Here is a 19,620-nt window from a genome sequence, read left to right as displayed (position 1 = left end):
AGAGTAGAAAACAGCAGGTCTGGGACAGGGAGCACGTCCGGTGAACAGGTCAGGGTTCCATAGCCGCAGGCAGAACAGTTGAAACTGGAGCAGCTGCATGGCCAGGTGGACTGGAGACAGCAAGGAGTCATCATGCCAGGTAGTCCTGAGGCATGGTCTTAGGGCTCAGGTCCTCCGAGAGAGAGAAAGAAAGAAAGAGAATTAGAGAGAGCATACTTAAATTCACACAGGACACCGGATAAGACAGGAGAAGTACTCCAGATATAACAGACTGACTCTAGCCCCCCGACACAAACTACTGCAGCATAAATACTGGAGGCTGAGACCGGAGGGGTCAGGAGACTCTGTGGCCCCATCCGATGATACCCCCGGACAGGGCCAAACGGGCAGGATATAACCCCACCCACTATGCCAAAGCACAGCCCCCACACGACTAGAGGGATATCTTCAACCACCAACTTACCATCCTGAGACGGCACCCTATGGGTCATGGTCAAAAGTAGTGGACAATACATGGAGTGAGGTTCCATTTGGAACGTAAGTCCTAGAAAACTCCCAACTGTTTTTACGAGCTGCCCCCCAACAGTTAATTGAAGTATAGTTCAGGCACCAGAATGCACTGCTGCTGTCACAGAGCCAGGCAAAAAAAAAAAGGGCTATAGGAAAGCTTGATATAGCGCATTGATTTTCCGTACCTCACGCTCCACTTGAGGGCCAACCGCTTCTGCAATGAAATGACCTGCTTTGAAGTGCGCTTCCCCGCTGCCCGCCTGTCATTTAAGTGGCATTGGACGGATGCAGGGATACCACAGCTGTCGTAAACATTTTTTTATTTTTGGGGCGGGGGGGACTTGTTTAAATATAGTCATTGATTCTTTGAAGAATAGAACTTCCTTCAGCTGTTCAATAAAACAAGTTGGGGTGAATTCTTTTGTGTTCTGAAACCCAGATCGCCCCTTAAGCAAAAGGGGTTAAAAGAACCAAACCACTTTAGTTTAATGAAGACAATATTTACCTTGTGCTCAATCATGAAGTCATCTTAGTGTTTCTGCATGGCTGGCAAAGGATACGGGATCTAATCTGTGTGCTTTTAGGGCCTTTTTAAAGCATCCTCAAACACACTGGTCCATTTGAAGTCGGCTTGTGGCAACAGAAGTGATCATATTTGAGGTCTTTGACTGACTCCGTGTGTACCCCTTATTCCAATGCGCGCTTGTGACCGTTGTTCCCAGCTGTAGACTCTCCTTACCATGACCAGACTGGTGGAAATCAACGTGATTGAGGTACTACAGGATAGCTATGTCTTGATTTACACGGTGACAGGATTTTGCGAATACCACTACAGAGGCTAAACAGCAGCTCACAGGGTTAGTTTTAAGTTGATATCCTATTGACGTATAGTAATATATTGTGTGAGTGATTTCTCTACCTGTACTCTATAAAGATACTTTTTTAAGATACTTTTTCTTTCAGCGAGTAGACATTCAGATGGTGTTGCTAGCCACAGAAGTGAATCATGAGTAAGTGTAAGGGCTAGAATGGGTTTTAAAAATGTAAGAGCTCGGCCAATTTACTTTCTGTGACCCTTCTTTAGCGCACGCAGCAAGGGGCCAAAATTTGACATTGTGTTTGGATTGAAAGCCATGGTTTAAAACTAGCCAAGACCATTGGGCTAAACTGCATTCAGTAGCTTATTTATTTCCTACTACATGTGCCTTCCAGAAACTATTCGCGCACCTGGACTTTTTCCCACATTTTGTTGTGATACAGCCTGAATTAAAAAAATAAAATAAATAATTACACCCCAAAACCCAATGTCAAAGTTGAAATGTTTTTAGACATTTTTTTGTCAATTTAATTTAAAATAAGAAGCTGAAATGTCTTGTCATTAAGTATTCAAACCCTTTTGTTAGTTCTTTAAATAAGTTCAGGAGTAAAAAATTTGCTTAAGTCACAAATCGCATGGACTGTGCAATATTATTTAACATTTATGTTTGAATGACTACCTCATCTCTCTACACAAGTATCTAGCTGTAAGGTACCTCAGTCGAGCAGTGAATTTCAGACAAATTCAGGAATGTTTTCAAATGCCTCACAAAAAAGGGAACCTATGGGGGAGATGGGTAAAATAATTAAAGGTGATATTGAATATCCCTTTGAGCATGATGATGTTACTATTTACACTTCGGATGGTGTATCAACACACGCAGTCACTACAAAGATACAGCCGTCCATCCTAACTCAGTTGCCAGAGAGGAAGGACACCGCTCGGGGATTTCACCATGAGGCCAACTGTGACTTTTTAAATCAGAGTTTAATGGCTGTGATGGGAGAAAAGTGAGGGTGGATCAATGTTGTAGTTACTCCACAATACTAACCTAATTGACAGCGTGAAAAGGAAACGTTAACAGAATATATATATATTTTTTCCTGTTCGCAACAAGGCACTGAAGTAAAATCCAATACAACACATTACTGGGTATCGCTCCATTTTTAAGCATATTGGTGGCTGCGTCATGTTACAGGTATGCCTGTAATCGTTAAGGACCGGGAAGTTTTTCAGGATGAAGAAAGAAACTGAATGGCTCTAAGAACAGGCAAAACCCTAGAGGAAAACCTGGTTGTCTGCTTTCCACCAGACAGTGGGATATGAATTCACCTTTCAGCAGGACAATAAGGCCAAATCGACACGAGTTGCGCATCAAGAAGGCAGTGAACGTTCCTGAGTGGCCGAGTTACTGTTTTGACTTAAATCTACTTGAAAATCTATGGCAAGACAAAATGGTTGTCTAGCAATGATCATCAACCAATTATGACAGCGCTTGAACATTTTTGATAATAATAATGGGAAAATGTTGCACAATCTAGGTGTGGAAAGCTCTTAGACTTAACCAGAAAGACTCACAGCTGTAATCGCTGTCAAAAGATGCTTTTCTAGAAAGTATAGAGCCCCACCGTGGGCGTGTCATAATACCCATAAATACCTAGTTGTTAAACAAGGAAATGGTTCTAAACAGTTTTTCCACCATTCATTTGTTTCCATAGGGGATTTTCGAAAAACTAAAAATAGGGGCTGTGTTTCGCTTTACACTGGAGTGATGTTTTGATAACCGTGTAAATCTCTCGGACAAGGTGATTTTTATCAATGTATTTGGCTCTATTTCCTCTCAGATTATAAAATTAGCTAAGTGTCAAAGTAGACATCATGCAAAACTACAAATCCCTGCAAGCTCCTACACGTCATCTCTTGCTGACTGACAGCTTTGCTAACAGATAGTGTAAATTGAACTTGCGCAAGACAGTTCACAGACCTGTCCATTTTTTTAAAGAATGTATTCCATTACTACATTTAGGTAACGTTAGCTGCTGTAGTTAATCCAGAGATTCTTACCTTTGCCTCGATTCGACAGTCTCGTCCAGATCATCATGGTATTTGTAGTTCTTTATGATAGCCACTTTAGCAGCTAATTAGCATTTCATTTTTTGGGGGGGGGGGGGTAAATACAGGTTAATGTACAGGGGTGTGGATACTTATGTAAATTATATAATTCTGTATTTAATTTTCAATACATTTGCAGACATTTCTAAAAACATGTTTTCACTTTGACTTTCTGAGGTACTGTGTGTAGATGGGTGATGAAATAATATTTTAATGTTGTATTCAGACTGTAACGCAACAAAATGCTAAATTAGTTAAGGGGGTATCAATACTTTCTGAAGGCACTATCTTCATGGGACAAATGTTTTATTAGAATGTGCATGTACTGTATCTGTGGTTCTGAAGCATTTTGATTAATCATCAGGGTCATGTAGAGTGGACTAGAAATACAGTACATAGTTTACCCACGTTGAAGTTTATAAATGCAGCTAGGCTACTAACATTAAGCTTGTCTCTAGATCACTGCACCCATATGGGTGAGGCATGTCGTTCTCTCTCTCGTTCTCTCTCTCGTTCTCTCTCGTTCACTCTGTCTCTGTCTCTCCTCATAGTCATATTTAAGATTCAGTGATAATGGAGGACGATAAGGGTCACAGATGTTTTATCCATTGTCAACCCCTCCCATCCCTTCTACCCCTCCTCTTAGCTCCCATCCCTTCTACCCCTCCTCCTAGCTCCCATCCCTTCTACCCCTCCTGCTAGCTCCCATCCCTTCTACCCCTCCTGCTAGCTCCCATCCCTTCTACCCCTCCTGCTAGCTCCCATCCCTTCTACCCCTCCTTCTAGCTCCCATCCCTTCTACCCCTCCTGCTAGCTCCCATCCCTTCTACCCCTCCTCCTAGCTCCCATCCCTTCTACCCCTCCTCCTAGCTCCCATCCCTTCTACCCCTCCTCCTAGCTCCCATCCCTTCTACCCCTCCTCCTAGCTCCCATCCCTTCTACCCCTCCTCCTAGCTCCCATCCCTTCTACCCCTCCTCCTAGCTCCCATCCCTTCTACCCCTCCTTCTAGCTCCCATCCCTTCTACCCCTCCTTCTAGCTCCCATCCCTTCTACCCCTCCTCCTAGCTCCCATCCCTTCTACCCCTCCTGCTAGCTCCCATCCCTTCTACCCCTCCTTCTAGCTCCCATCCCTTCTAACCCTCCTTCTAGCTCCCATCCCTTCTAACCCTCCTGCTAGCTCCCATCCCTTCAACCCCTCCTTCTAGCTCCCATCCCTTCTACCCCTCCTCCTAGCTCCCATCCCTTCTACCCCTCCTCCTAGCTCCCATCCCTTCTACCCCTCCTTCTAGCTCCCATCCCTTCTACCCCTCCTCCTAGCTCCCATCCCTTCTAACCCTCCTCCTAGCTCCCATCCCTTCTACCCCTCCTTCTAGCTCCCATCCCTTCTACCCCTCCTTCTAGCTCCCATCCCTTCTACCCCTCCTTCTAGCTCCCATCCCTTCTACCCCTCCTCCTAGCTCCCATCCCTTCTACCCCTCCTTCTAGCTCCCATCCCTTCTACCCCTCCTCCTAGCTCCCATCCCTTCTACCCCTCCTCCTAGCTCCCATCCCTTCTATCCCTCCCCCTAGCTCCCATCCCTTCTACTCCTCCTTCTAGCTCTCCTCCCACACCTCCTCCTAACTCTCTTCCCCCTAGCTCTCCTCCCATCCTTTACTACCCCTCCTATCTCCCATCCCAACCCTTACTAACCCTCCTCCCCCCTTCCCTAGCTGTCCTCCCATCTCTTACTTCCCCCTAGCTCCTCTCCCATCCTTTTATACCCCTCATCTCCTCCCTCTCCCCCCCTCCCCTAGCTCAAATCAGTCGGTGGGGTGGAATGGGACATGTCAGTAAATTCGGTCTGGCGCCGCTGTCAGCAAGACGCCGTAAACACATTTACATGCGGCTGTCTGTCGACGTGATATATGGTTCGCCGGATTTTCTATTACACTCATTTATAGCACCTATCTTCCTGTCAACAACACTGCTCGGCAGACGAACGACAATGAAGCCATTTTCGTCTCCTCTTTTCTCCACGGGTGGGTGTTACTACAGTGCCTTCAGAAAGTAGTCCAATCCCATGGCCCCTTTTTTTTTCCCACTGGCTTACACACAATACCCCGTAATGTCGAAGTGGAATTTGTTTATGAAATTTCTACTAATTAATTAAAAATGAAAAGCTGAAAAAAAAGAGCTGTATTCAACTCCTATTTATTATGGTAAAAGCCTCAATAAGTTTAGGGGTAAAAATCTGCTTAACAAGTCACATAAGTTGCTTGAACTCAGTGCGTACAATAATAGTGTTTAACATTAGTTTTAATGACTACCTCATCTCTGTACCCCACACATACAGTACAGTTATCTGTAAGTTCCCTCGGTCGAGCAGTACATTTCAAACACAGATTCGACCATAAAGACCAGTGAGGTTCTTCCAATGCCTCGCAAAGGACACCTATTGGTAGATGGTTTAAAAATTGTTTTTATTTATAAAGCAGACACTGAATATCCCTTTGAGCATGGTGAAGTTATGAATTACACTTTGGATGGTGTATCAATACACCCAGTCACTACAAAGATACAGGCGTCCTTCATATCTCAGTTGCCGGTGAGTAAGGAAATCGCTCAGGGATTTCACCATGAGTTCAATGGTGACCTTAAAACAGTTACAAAGTTTAATGGCTGTGACAGGAGAAAAGTGAGGATTGATCAACAACATTATAGTTGCTCCACAATACTAAACTAAATGACAGAGTGAAAAGAAGAATAAAGTTCATCGACCGATTTGACAGAGCTTGAAGAATTTTGAAAAAAATAATTGGCAAATGTTGAACAATCCAGGTGTAGAGACTTACCCCGAAAGACTTCTGCAAAGTATTGACGCAGGGGTTTGAACTTGCGTAAATTAGACATTTCTGTATTTCATTTTTAATAAAATTACAAACATGTCTAAAAACATCTTTTCACTTGGGTCATTATGGGTTATTGTGTGTAGATGGGTGAGAAATAAAAACGGTAATCAATTGTGAATTCAGGCTGTAGCACAACACAATCTGGAATTAGTCAAGGGTATGAATACAGTCTGAAGGCACATATTAAAACAAATGAATGGGGTTTGGAAAAGCTATATTTTGTGCATAAAGAGCATCCTCCTACAATACAATAGTGGTCTAATGATTAGGTGAGAATGTATGCATTAATGAGTAATTCAAATTCCATAAAATGTATGTATCCTATTTGGATATAGGAAAAAGGATCAAATGTAAACATCGTTACACAGCCCAGTATAACAACAAAAATATGCATGATACCGGCCACCACCATGTCCAAAACTATATTTGTATGAACTCATCCGGTGGGGAAAGAATGGGCAGACCAATCTATTTCCTTGACTCCCTCTGGTTTATTGCTCTCCCTCCCTCCGGTTCATCCTGAAGTTATCAATGCACTTGTAACATTTTTAAAGGTGTCACATCGTACCCCATGGATACAGCTACCACAAAGCTTGACAATCTTATTTTGTCCGGTGAACAAGAGATATTTTGGCAAGAGGCCCGTTATTCAATAATAAAAAATAAAAATAAGTGGTAGTTTCAGGAGCTAAACAAAACGTAATTCCTTTCGTTGAAAGGGTTCATGCTTGAATACATAATCGGTTGCATTGGCTATTAGTATTGATAAAATAACTCAATGGATTTTCATTTGTAGCAGGGCGGCAGGTAGCCTAGTGGTTAGAGTGTAGGGGCGGCAGGGTAGCCTAGTGGTTAGAGTGTAGGGGCGGCAGGGTAGCCTAGTGGTTAGAGTGTAGGGGCGGCGGGTAGCCTAGTGGTTAGAGTGTAGGGGCGGCGGGTAGCCTAGTGGTTAGAGTGTAGGGGCGGCAGGTAGCCTAGTGGTTAGAGTGTAGGGGCGGCGGGTAGCCTAGTGGTTAGAGTGTAGGGGCGGCAGGTAGCCTAGTGGTTAGAGTGTAGGGGCGGCGGGTAGCCTAGTGGTTAGAGTGTAGGGGCGGCGGGTAGCCTAGTGGTTAGAGTGTAGGGGCGGCAGGTAGCCTAGTGGTTGGTTAGAGGTGCCTAGTGGTTAGGGGCGGCAGGTAGCCTAGTGGTTAGAGTGTAGGGGCGGCAGGTAGCCTAGTGGTTAGAGTGTAGGGCGGCGGGTAGCCTAGTGGTTAGAGTGTAGGGCGGCAGGTAGCCTAGTGGTTAGAGTGTAGGGGCGGCAGGTAGCCTAGTGGTTAGAGTGTAGGGGCGGCAGGTAGCCTAGTGGTTAGAGTGTAGGGGCGGCGGGTAGCCTAGTGGTTAGAGTGTAGGGGCGGCGGGTAGCCTAGTGGTTAGATTGTAGGGCCGGCGGGTAGCCTAGTGGTTAGAGTGTAGGGGCGGCGGGTGGCCTAGTGGTTAGAGTGTAGGGGCGGCAGGGTAGCCTAGTGGTTAGAGTGTAGGGGCGGCGGGTAGCCTAGTGGTTAGAGTGTAGGGGCGGCGGGTAGCCTAGTGGTTAGAGTGTAGGGGCGGCGGGTAGCCTAGTGGTTAGAGTGTAGGGGCGGCGGGTAGCCTAGTGGTTAGAGTGTAGGGGCGGCGGGTAGCCTAGTGGTTAGAGTGTAGGGGCGGCGGGTAGCCTAGTGGTTAGAGTGTAGGGGCGGCGGGTAGCCTAGTGGTTAGAGTGTAGGGGCGGCGGGTAGCCTAGTGGTTAGAGTGTAGGGGCGGCGGGTAGCCTAGTGGTTAGAGTGTAGGGGCGGAGGGTAGCCTAGTGGTTAGAGTGTAGGGCCGGAGGGTAGCCTAGTGGTTAGAGTGTAGGGCCGGAGGGTAGCCTAATGGTTAGAGCTTTGGGCCAGTAACCGAAAGGTTGCTGGATCGAATCCCTGTCATTCTGCACCTGAACAAGGCAGTTAACCCACTCTTCCCCGGTAGGCTGTCATTGTAAATAAGAACAAAATTCTTAACAGACTTGCCTAGTTAAATAAATACATTTTTTTTAAAAGCAGAGGATGAAACCCTATTTCCAGAGGGTCTCAATGGGCGTGTCACAAATGGAACCCTATTCACTATATACTGTAGTGCACTACTGTTGACCGGAGCTCTACAACAACAAAAAAAGGTCGCTCACAAAACGGCTGTTCATTAAAAAAATGTGGCCTAATACGAATGTCTTTCATCTGCCAGTTTAACACTTGATCGTATTAAATGAAAAGACCTTAAGTGGATGACATTGAGTGGTCCTTTCTAATGGCAAAGTATCACAGATACTTCAACGATACATTCACAAGGGCCCTCTCTGCAGTGATTTTTCAACAAGCACCTTCTGAAACGTCCTTTTTGAAGTAATTAACGACCGAGGTTTAGACATTTTCATGCAGGTTTAAAAAGGATAATTGCCTAATACTTTGGGTTCACACTCTATGGCTGTCAATTTTAGGCCAATCAAAATGAGAGGTGACAGTTTAAAACGTAGCATAGAGGTAAAACGTGTACAGCATGCAGGCCATAGTAAAATGATGGATAGGATGGTCACAGTTCTGTGGAACAACCTTTTTGCTCTAGTGACTGAAATTATTAATTTGTTCCATACAGAACTACAGAATTCACATTCACAAGGCACATACTGTATTCATGCCAGTCAGTGGCACTGGCTCCGTCCTATAGCCCTCCGTAGTCCAAGTGATCAAGGATCCGACTGGCCAACAGTTGGAGTAATATGGTGCGGAGATGTAGCGCCCCGGCCTTCGGATGTAGCGCCCCGGCCTTCGGATGTAGCGCCCCGGCCTTCGGATGTAGCCCCCCGGCCATCGGATGTAGCGCCCCGGCCATCGGATGTAGCGCCCCGGCCATCGGATGTAGCGCCCGGCCATCGGATGTAGCGCCCGGCCATCGGATGTAGCGCCCGGCCATCGGATGTAGAGCGCCGGCCATCGGATGTAGCGCCCGGCCATCGGATAGAGCGCCCGGCCATCGGATGTAGCGCCCGGCCATCGGATGTAGAGCGCCGGCCATCGGATGTAGAGCGCCGGCCATCGGATGTAGAGCGCCGGCCATCGGATGTAGAGCGCCGGCCATCGGATGTAGAGCCCGGCCATCGGATGTAGAGCGCCGGCCATCGGATGTAGAGCGCCGGCCATCGGATGTAGAGCGCCGGCCATCGGATGTAGAGCGCCGGCCATCGGATGTAGCCCCCGGCCTTCTGATGTAGAGCCCCGGCCATCGGATGTAGAGCCCGGCCATCGGCTGTAGTTCCCGGCCATCGGATGTAGAGCCCGGCCATCGGATGTAGAGCCCCGGCCATCGGATGTAGAGCCCCGGCCATCGGATGTAGAGCCCCGGCCATCGGATGTAGAGCCCCGGCCATCGGATGTAGGGACCGGCCATCGGATGTAGCGCCCCGGCCATCGGATGTAGCGCCCCGGCCATCGGATGTAGCGCCCGGCCATCGGATGTAGAGCCCCGGCCATCGGATGTAGAGCCCCGGCCATCGGATGTAGAGCCCCGGCCATCGGATGTAGAGCCCCGGCCATCGGATGTAGAGCCCCGGCCATCGGCTGTAGAGCCCCGGCCATCGGATGTAGAGCCCCGGCCATCGGATGTAGAGCCCCGGCCATCGGATGTAGCGCCCGGCCATCGGATGTAGAGCCCCGGCCATCGGATGTAGGGCCCGGCCATCGGATGTAGAGCCCCGGCCATCGGATGTAGAGCCCCGGCCATCGGATGTAGAGCCCCGGCCATCGGATGTAGAGCCCCGGCCATCGGATGTAGAGCCCCGGCCATCGGATGTAGGGCCCGGCCATCGGATGTAGAGCCCCGGCCATCGGATGTAGCGCCCCGGCCATCGGATGTAGCGCCCGGCCATCGGCTGTAGAGCCCCGGCCATCGGATGCCATCGGATGTAGCGCCCGGCCATCGGATGTAGCGCCCCGGCCATCGGATGTAGCGCCCCGGCCATCGGATGTAGGGACCGGCCATCGGATGTAGAGCCCCGGCCATCGGATGTAGAGCCCCGGATGTAGAGGCCATCGGATGTAGCGCCCGGCCATCGGATGTAGAGCCCCGCCATCGGATGTAGCGCCCGGCCATCGGATGTAGAGCCCTGTAGAGGCCATCGGATGTAGCGCCCCGGCCATCGGATGTAGAGCCCCGGCCATCGGATGTAGAGCCCCGGCCATCGGATGTAGAGCCCCGGCCATCGGATGTAGAGCCCCGGCCATCGGATGTAGCGCCCCGGCCATCGGATGTAGCGCCCCGGCCATCGGATGTAGCGCCCCGGCCATCGGATGTAGCGCCCCGGCCTTCGGATGTAGAGCCCCGGCCATCGGATGTAGCGCCCCGGCCATCGGATGTAGCGATCACCTTCAGTGAGGAAGAAGCATGTGTTTTAGAAAGCACTCGAGCTGTGCTCTGTACTGTAACTCTCTGAGGTCTTGGCACCTCCATTTCATAATGAGGCTATGAAGAAAAGAGGGGAAGATTAGAATAACATCCTTAACTAATCCATATCAGGCCGATGAGGCGGCGCGTGTGGGGGGGAAAGCATGTCATTTCCCATTTCGCAGTGTGACTGAAAAATCCTCCCCTCCCCCCACGCAAAAAAAAAACAAGCCCAGAGAAGAAACATTCTGTGGTGGAGGACCGCTGGCGCAAGGACAGCATCAACAAAACAGCCCTTTCCTCTCCTCCTCTCTCGCAATATCGGTTGTTAGGAAATAGAGAAGAAATACATTCCTCTGACTGCTGCCCATCAGTAATCATCCCAGATGTTTTAAGCAAGGGGGGGGATTACTGTGAGGGCTATTCCAATGCTCATTATCAACAAGTCTTCCTCAAGGGTTCAGCTGGTGTTCTCAAGGAAGAACAGGGGACATGTCGACTGTCGTTCACAGTCTTCGTGGTGTAGGGATGGCTGGGATGATACTGTGGTCTCCAAGCATGTCAAGAAAAGCAACCATTTTTCATTGTACTATCAGACGGCCTATAACTTCCAATGCTTCCATAGATGGCATGGAATAATGACGCTTGGTGTAACTAGTGTGTTCAACTTAGGAAGTAGAGTAGCAGCCTTACAGTAATCAAGTCTATGAAATCATCATACCTACATGTCAAGATCTACTGAATGGTGGAGGAGGCCGCTGCTCATTTCCTTCCGGGAGGCAAACACTGACCTGAATGACAATGGAGGCAGCATCACTCTGACCTCTACAGTACGAGGCAGCATCACTCTGACCTCTACAGTACGAGGCAGCATCACTCTGACCTCTACAGTACGAGGCAGCGTCACTCTGACCTCTACAGTACGAGGCAGCGTCACTCTGACCTCTACAGTACGAGGCAGCATTACTCTGACCTCTACAGTACGAGGCAGCATTACTCTGACCTCTACAATACGAGGCAGCATCACTCTGACCTCTACAGTACGGGGCAGCGTCACTCTGACCTCTACAGTACGAGGCAGCGTCACTCTGACCTCTACAGTACGAGGCAGCGTCACTCTGACCTCTACAGTACGAGGCAGCGTCACTCTGACCTCTACAGTACGAGGCAGCGTCACTCTGACCTCTACAGTACGAGGCAGCGTCACTCTGACCTCTACAGTACGAGGCAGCTTCACTCTGACCTCTACAGTACGAGGCAGCGTCACTCTGACCTCTACAGTACGAGGCAGCGTCACTCTGACCTCTACAGTACGAGGCAGCTTCACTCTGACCTCTACAGTACGAGGCAGCGTCACTCTGACCTCTACAGTACGAGGCAGCTTCACTCTGACCTCTACAGTACGAGGCAGCGTCACTCTGACCTCTACAGTACGAGGCAGCTTCACTCTGACCTCTACAGTACGAGGCAGCGTCACTCTGACCTCTACAGTACGAGGCAGCGTCACTCTGACCTCTACAGTACGAGGCAGCTTCACTCTGACCTCTACAGTACGAGGCAGCGTCACTCTGACCTCTACAGTACGAGGCAGCGTCACTCTGACCTCTACAGTACGAGGCAGCGTCACTCTGACCTCTACAGTACGAGGCAGCGTCACTCTGACCTCTACAGTACGAGGCAGCGTCACTCTGACCTCTACAGTACGAGGCAGCGTCACTCTGACCTCTACAGTACGAGGCAGCGTCACTCTGACCTCTACAGTACGAGGCAGCATCACTCTGACCTCTACAGTACGAGGCAGCGTCACTCTGACCTCTACAGTACGAGGCAGCTTCACTCTGACCTCTACAGTACGAGCATGTCAGGTTTATTATATGAATTCAATACACCGCTTCTTCCGAGGACTCGCACTGTGACCGCACATGACAACAGCTGACACACCAGCCATTCTCTCATACAGCCTAGTGGAACAATACAAACGCATAATAGAATGTCCGTTTCACAGCTACTGTACAAGTACTGTAGGCGTATCCGTGGGGCATTGTGCAGTGCGGGTCCCTGTGTGCCACCGATTTAAAAAAAAAAAAAAAAAAAAAAAAAGAAGCCAAAGTCCTTGTTTTTGTCCCACTGTGCATTGGCCCCTGACAGAGAAAGAGTCACACACCGGGAGCCCCGTGAGTACCTGCCGTCCATGCCCATTCCATTTCCTCTTCACACACAGCCACTTCGCCGGGCCCCTGTAAAACGTAATTGAGGGCCCGAGGAGACTAGAGAGAGAGTTGGGGAGGCGAAGCTGGCAGTTTTTTCCTCCCTCCATGGCAGACAGACCGGACACTCTTATAAATTGTACTAGCTGGGGCCATAACCCTCCCACGGTGTGTTGATACACTATATGTACAAAACTACGTGGATAAATTAGTGGATTTGGCTATTTCAGCCACACCTGTTGCTGACAGGTGTGTAATCTCCATAGACGAACATTGGCAGTAGAAGAACCTTACTGAAGAGCTCAGTGACATTCAACGTGGTACCGTCATAGGATGCCACCTTTCCAACAAGTCAAATTTGTACAATTTCTGCCCTGCTACAGCTGCCCCGGTCAACTGTAATTGCTGTTATTGCGAAGTGGAAATGTCTAGGAGCAACAAGGTCACAGAACGGGACCACCGAGTGCTGAAGCTCGGTTGGTTGCAGCAATCACTACTGAGTTCCAGACTGTATCTGGATGCAACATCAGCACAAGAACTGTTAGTTGGGAGCTTCACGAAATGGGTCTCCATGTCCGAGCAGCTGCACACAAGCCCAAGTGTCGGTTGGAGGGGTGTAAAAGCTCACCGCCATTGGACCCTGGAACAGTGGAAACGCGTTCTCTGGAGTGATGCATCACGCTTCCCCATCTTTCAGTCCTAGGGATGAATCTGGGTTTGGCGGATGTCTAAGAGAACGCTACCTGCCCCAATGCATAGTGCCAACTATAAAGTTTCGTGAATGGGGTATAATAGTCAGGGACTGTTTTTCCATGGCCCCTTAGTTCCAAGCAAGGGATATCCTGTTTCAGCATAACAATGCCCCAGTGCACAAAGCAAGGTCCATAAAGAAATGGTTTGTCAAGAATGGTGTGGAAGAACTCGACTGGCCTGCACAGAGCCCTGACCTCAACCCTATCGAACACTTTCGGGATAAATTGGAACATCGACTGCGAGCCAGAGGCCTAATCGCCCAACATCAGTGCCCGACCTCACTAATGCTCGTGGCTGAATGGAAGCAGTCTCCCTGCAGCAATGTTCCAACATCTAGTGGAAAGCCTTCCCAGAAGGGTGGAGGCTGTTATAGCAGCAATGTTCCAACATCTAGTGGAAAGCCTTCCCAGAAGGGTGGAGGCTGTTGTAGCAGCAATGTTCCTACATCGAGTGGAAAGCCTTCCCAGAAGGGTGGAGGCTGTTGTAGCAGCAAAGGGGGACCAACTCTACATTAATGTCCATGATTTTGGAATGAGATGTTCGACGAGCAGGTGTACACATACTTTTGGTCATGTAGTGTGTGTGTGTGTGTGTGTGTGTGTGTGTGTGTGTGTGTGTATACTGTGGGGCAAAAAAGTATTTAGTCAGCCACCAATTGTGCAAGTTCTGCCACTTAAAAATATGAGGCCTGTAATTTTCATCATAGGTTCACTTCAACAATGACAGACAAAATGGAAAAAAAAAATCCAGAAAATCACATTGTAGGATTTTTAATGAATTTATTTGCAAATGATGGTGGAATATTTCTATTTGGTCAATAACAAAAGTGTATCTCAATACTTTGTTATATACACTTTGTTGGCAATGACAGAGGTCAAACGTTTTCTGTACATCTTCACAAGGTTCACACACTGTTGCTGGTATTTTGGCCCATTCCTCCATGCAGATCTCCTCAAGAGCAGTGATGTTTTGGGGCTGTTGCTAGGAAACACGGACTTTCAACTCCCTCCAAAGATGTTCTATGGGGTTGTGATGTGGAGACTGGCTAGGCCACTCCAGGACCTTGAAATGCATCTTACGAAGCCACTCGGGCAGTGTGTTTGGGATCATTGTCATGCTGAAAGACCCAGCCACGTTTCATCTTCAATGCCCTTGCTGATGGAAGGAGGTTTTCACTCAATCTCACGATACATGGCCCCATTCATTCTAGAAGGTTTGGGAAAATTACAGGCCTCATCTTTTTAAGTGGGAGAACTTGCACAATTGGTGGCTGACTAAATACTTTTTTGCATCTGTATGTATGTATGTATGTATGTGTGTGTGTATAATTTTTTTTTTTTAAGGATTTTTCTTTTAATATTTTCTACATTGTAGAATAATAGTGAGAACCTCAACCAAAAAAATTGATTTATATATATATTTTTTAGATTCTTCAAATTAGCCACCCTTTGTCTTGATGACAGCTTTGCACACTCTTGGCATTCTCTCAACCAGCTTCACCTGGAATATTTTCCAATAGTCTTGAAGGATTTCCCACATTGCTTAGCACTTGTTGGCTGCTTTTCCTTCACTCTGCGGTCCAAATCATCCCAAATCTTCTCAATTAGGTTGAGGTCAGGTGATTGTTGAGGCCAGGTCATCTTATGCAGCACTCCATCACTCTCCTTCTGGTCAAATAGCCCTTACACGGGCTGGAGGTGTGTTGGGTCGTTGTCCCGTATAAAAACAAATGATAGTCCCACTAAGCACAAACTAGATAGGATGGGATATTACTGTAGAATGCTGTGGTAGCCATGCTGGTTAAGTGTGCATTGAATTCTAAATAAATCAGACGGTGTCACCAGCAAACCACCCCCACACTATCACACCTCCTCCTCCATGCTTCACAGTGGGAACCACACATGCGGAGATCATCCATTCACCTACTCTGCGTCTCACAACGACACGGCGGTTGGAACCATAAATCTCAAATTTGGACTCATCAGACCAAAGGACAGATTTTCACCTGTAATGTCCATTGCTTGTGTTTCTTGGCACAACAAGTTTCTTCTTATTATTGGTGTCCTTTAGCAGTGGTTTCTTTGCAGCAATTCGACCATGAAGGCCTGATTCACGTAGTCTCCTCTGAACAGTTGATGTTAAGATGTGCCTGTTACTTGAACCCTGTGAAGCCTTTATTTGGGCTGCCTTTTCTGAGGCTTGAAAACTCTAATGAACTTATCCTCTGCAGTAGAGGTAACTCTGGGTCTTCCTTTTCCTGTGGCGGTCCTCATGAGAGCCATATTCATCATAATGCTTCATGGTTTTTGCGACTGCACTCGAAGAAACTCAAAGTTCTTGACATGTTCCGGATTGACTGACCTTCATGTCTTAAAGTAATGATGGACTGTCATTTGTCTTTCCTTATTTTACCAAATAGGGCTTTCTTCTGTATACCACCCCTACATTGTCATGACAACGACTGATTGGCTCAAACGCAGAAGGAAAGAAATTCCACAAATTAACATCTGTTCATTTAAATGCATTATAGGTGTCTACCTCATGAAGCTGGTTGAGAGAATGCAAAGAGTGTGCAAAGCTGTCATCAAGGCAAAGGGTGGCTACTTTGAAGAATCTCAAAGGTAAAATATGTTTTGATTTGTTTAACATTATGTTGGGTTACTCTACATGATTCCATATGTGTTATTTCATAGTTGTGATGTCTTCACTATTATTCTACAATGTAGAAAAAAGTACAAATAAAGAAAAACCCTTGAATCAGTAGGTGTCCAAACCTTTGACTGGTTCTGTGTGTCCTTATTATGTGTCCTTGCTTAAGGCAAAGCATTTATAGTTTTTTTTGGGGGGGGGGGGGTCAGTGGGGCCCCCTAGCGGCTGCTAATGTCACTTATGCCTGGAGCCGGCCCTGTGTGTCGAGTATTGAGGCTGCTAGTCGCTCCTGCTTTCATCTCCTAATAAGAGCTGAATTAAGGATGCCCAAACATCACCAGGAGGAGGCTTCTCCTCTCCTTTACTCAGCGTTGAACCAAGATATCATCTTCTCCAAATATTTGGTCAGGAAATAATGATGTTTGATTTGACTCACAGCGAGGTGTTCCTCTAAGGGCTATTTACTCTCACTGCCCCCCTTGTTACCAGTAGCACAGAAACACCAGGAGAGTACATCCCACTAGTGGTTACCAGCTGAAGGATGGATCCATGCAGTGCACCACTAGGCCAATACACTGCAGAGAGAGAGAGAGAGCTGTAGGCCTATGCAGTAGAATCGTAATTAGGTTAGTGTGAGTTAAGCTCTGAGCTACCTAGTCTATAAGCATTACATGAGCTGAATTTTTACTTCCTATTCTGATAAACTCAGCAGTTCAAGTCAGACATTAGACATCGCATCATTGTATCTGTACAATCATGGCTTCTGTGAGAGTGTGGGTATCGTTATTGAGGCCGTCTCCATTTTCGGCAAGGTTGGTGATTTTTTTCAGTACCACCTGCAGTTATGGAATGTTTGCTCACGAGCATTCATTGGCTGATTTCCCCCGACGACCCGGATGGAATCATGTGATCCTTAACCCATAGGAAGCCCCACCCAGTTGACTTACTTCAAAATGGTGGAAGTCCTCAATGGCGCTGCTCATGGTAAAACTGAGTTCTGGAGCACTAGAGTCCTCAATCTATTGCTATGAGTCAAGCGGTAGCCAAATATATGGATGCATTCTGAAAAGAAAATACCATAATCTGGAAGTCGGTACCTTTTTGTTTTTTAAATTTGGTGCCAGAGAAACACAGGGACTATGGATAATGAACCCCAGCACTATTATCTGCTAATTATTCACTGTAACATCCAGAGATGTTCAACTCTAAATCCCAGTTGCGTTTTTTTTCTTCTTCTTCTGTCTTTGCCACTGCCGGAAATTAAAAGCGGGGCCTAGTTAGTGTCTGCTGTCAAAGCTTCATTGAACAATCAGAAAGGATTACCTCCATTGGGGTAAACTGCTCTCGCAGGGGCTTACAGAGAGATGGGAAGAAAAAAAAACAGCAGTAATTTGTTCCTGGTTATTAATTAGTTTGGTTTTGCTGACAACACACTTTATTACAATTTCCAATCTGACTGTAATTTATTGCAGCTAATCAAAGTTAAACTGGAGCCCAGAGGCCTCCTGGGAGTTTTCTCTCTCAGCAGCCCGGCTCAAATTCTTCTGACACCCTAAAAAGGTGAAACACAGTGGTACTATTCACCTCATAATATTTATGTACCTCTGTCTGACTGCTAGACATTAGCATTAGCGTAGCCTGTCAAATTCAAGCTAATATCGAGACAATACTTATCTCTTGACTTTTTAATCACAATGGCAATACCACAAGGTATTGTAACATTGTTTATGACTTCACAATCAGAAAGAAATAGGCATTCCTGATACTGGAGTGAACAGCACAATGGATTGTCTTTTGTTTCCCCTGAAATGTAATTGCAAATCACAAATGTATGTTTGTACAGTTAAAGTCTTGAGTGTAGGCTACAGTAGCGCAAATGCATTTACAAATTAAAACACTGCAGCACTAAACTTGCAAGAAAAAAAACCAAATGTTGAAAGTATACAGAGAAGCTAAGGCTTATTTCAATGTGTATGGAACGCTGTGACTGTATTTGAGGAAGTACAGTTCCCGCTCAGCCCAGTCAAAACTGTTCGCTGCTCTGGCCCCCCAATGGTGGAACAAACTCCCTCACGACGCCAGGACAGAGGAGTCAATCACCACCTTCCGGAGACACCTGAAACCCCACCTCTTTAAGGAATACCTAGGATAGGATAAAGTAATCCTTCTCACCCCCCTTAAAAGATTTAGATGCACTATTGTAAAGTGGCTGTTCCACTGGATGTCATAAGGTGAATGCACCAATTTGTAAGTCGCTCTGGATAAGAGCGTCTGCTAAATGACTTAAATGTAAATGTAAATGTAAATTTCAATGTGTATGGAACGCTGTGACTGTGGTACCATACATTTTGGAAGTTGTTTTACAACCCTGCCATCTTGACACGCTTCAGGAGGGAAACTTGGACCAGAGCCATTTTACCAGCAGCTTGATGAGAGTGCAGTGAGGCAAGTTAATTAATACAACATCCCCAGCCCGGAGGCAAGGCTGCAAACTGAGGGACAGCTAGGCCAGCGGGATGGGGGAAACCTGTGGGTTTAGGAAATACTATAGGGCAGACAGAAAAAAGGGCAGACAGAAAAAAGAGAGACCACAGTGATGACTCATCCTCGAGATCTATGAGAGTCTTGAACTTGGTCAAAACTGGATTGTATCGATCGATTTAAAACCGAGTTGACGGTTTGGAGTTGTTAGGTTATTGGTTTGATTCTATATCCACCACTGTTTTGGTTGCTTTAGTTATCAAAATGTGTTTATTATGTGTCCTTGCTTAAGGCAGAGCACCACTCTAGATTTCTTACATCGTCTTCTAATTATTATTACATTTATTCCACCCGATCTAGCTAAAACGATTTAAGATATTAAAATGAAACCAACTTGCAAATGTCCAGACTGCCCCAACTTTTAAATAGCTTGAGAAAATATTTTTGATAGGTCTACAATATATTGTTATAGTTAAATGCTATCTTCCTCTTTAATCTTTTCAGCGATCAACTCAAAACCAATGTTGAGATGTTCAGACTACCCCTACTTAGATTGATTGTAAAAATAATTTTTGGCACTAGGTATACTTTCTGAACTATTACGATTTAAAATGAACATGGGTTCAAATGTGAACCGTGGGAATACTAGCCTCATACGAACCATCCTGATCCTGTGAGCTTAAACTCTATTTCGCTACACGAATAGATTTGAGAGATCAGGATGCCATACATTTGCATATAATAACTAAATTTATTGATTTATTTATCCGTTA

The sequence above is a fragment of the Oncorhynchus keta genome, chromosome 13 (genome assembly GCF_023373465.1).
Source record: "Oncorhynchus keta strain PuntledgeMale-10-30-2019 chromosome 13, Oket_V2, whole genome shotgun sequence".
In the NCBI taxonomy this organism is placed as follows: Eukaryota; Metazoa; Chordata; class Actinopteri; order Salmoniformes; family Salmonidae; genus Oncorhynchus; species Oncorhynchus keta.
The sequence above is the reverse complement of the archived record's forward strand: the minus strand, read 5'-3'. Positions refer to the sequence as shown.